Source organism: Olea europaea, unplaced genomic scaffold, assembly GCF_002742605.1.
Source record: "Olea europaea var. sylvestris unplaced genomic scaffold, O_europaea_v1 scaffold2394, whole genome shotgun sequence".
NCBI classification, from domain to species: domain Eukaryota; kingdom Viridiplantae; phylum Streptophyta; class Magnoliopsida; order Lamiales; family Oleaceae; genus Olea; species Olea europaea.
In genome coordinates this window covers 4,448-5,685 of record NW_019242097.1, presented here as the reverse complement: position 1 = coordinate 5,685, position 1,238 = coordinate 4,448, and positions in this window count along the sequence as shown.

The window sequence follows — 1,238 nt, the reverse complement described above, 5'->3', positions numbered from 1 at the left end:
ACGGTCAAAGCAAAGGACAAATACCAAATCTAATGACCCTTGTTTTCATTATAGAATGAAAGGTCATTGGAAGATATTGTATGTCTTACATCTACTTCACGAGTTTCTTAAGTATTTGATACCAGAAGTAGATCTCATGTTTATACAAATATGGAGAAACTAAATAGAAGTAGACTACTGCAAAAGGGAGAAGTTGACCTACACGTTGAAGATGAACAAATGTTGCTGCATTGCCTGTGGGAACATACTCCTTATTGTTGCCTTTTGGCTTAGTATTGAAATTAGAGAAATGTTGCTTTGTACCCACCGTAACTGAAGCATTAAAATGAATTTCATTCTCAGACATGAACCATTTTAATGTTAAGGATAATTGTTGTTCCTACTTATCTTAATTAAGATCTTTATAGTATGGTAAGCTACAAATAACATTTATAATCTAAATACTAAGCGTTCTATAATGAGTATAAAAGTTAAAAGGCATAATAGTGATAATCTAAATAATACCTAAATCTGGTGTTGCAGAATTGGTCATGTAGATGAAATGCAATTTCAAAATACATAGAGATGTATACGTAGGGTCAATTGATTTTGAATCATTTGACAAGTGTCAAACATGCCTGTTTGGCACAATGACCAATTCTCCTTTTACTTGAAAAGGAATAAGTCTGCGTAAATATTGACATAATACATAGTGATGTATATGGACCTATGTCAATTAAAGTCAGATGAGGTTTCTCTTATGTCATCAATTATCATGTATACTTGATGAAATTCAAGCATGAAGTTTTTGAAAGGTTCAAAAGATTCAAGCTAGAATTAGAGAAACAAATAGGTAAAGATACGCTCACATTGAGTTCCAATCGAAGTGGGAGTATCTTAAAAAATAAAATAAAATTTAGATTATCTAAGAGAGAATGGGATTCTCTTGCAGTGGACTCCTCTATATACACTGCAGTATAGTGGTATATCTAAAAGGAGGAATCATAACTATTTGATGTAATGCGATTAATAACAAGCCATGCAAATCTCCCAAAATTATTTTGGGATCATGCATTGATTGCAGTGTGCAACACACTAAATCATGTCACATCTAAGTTGGTTAACAGAACTCCATACAAGTTATGGAAAAACAGTAGTCCCAATTTATCTCATATGAAAGTTTGGGGCCATGACACTTATTTAAAGCGCCTTGAATCGGATAAGTTTGAGACTAAATCCGATAAATACATATTTGTGGG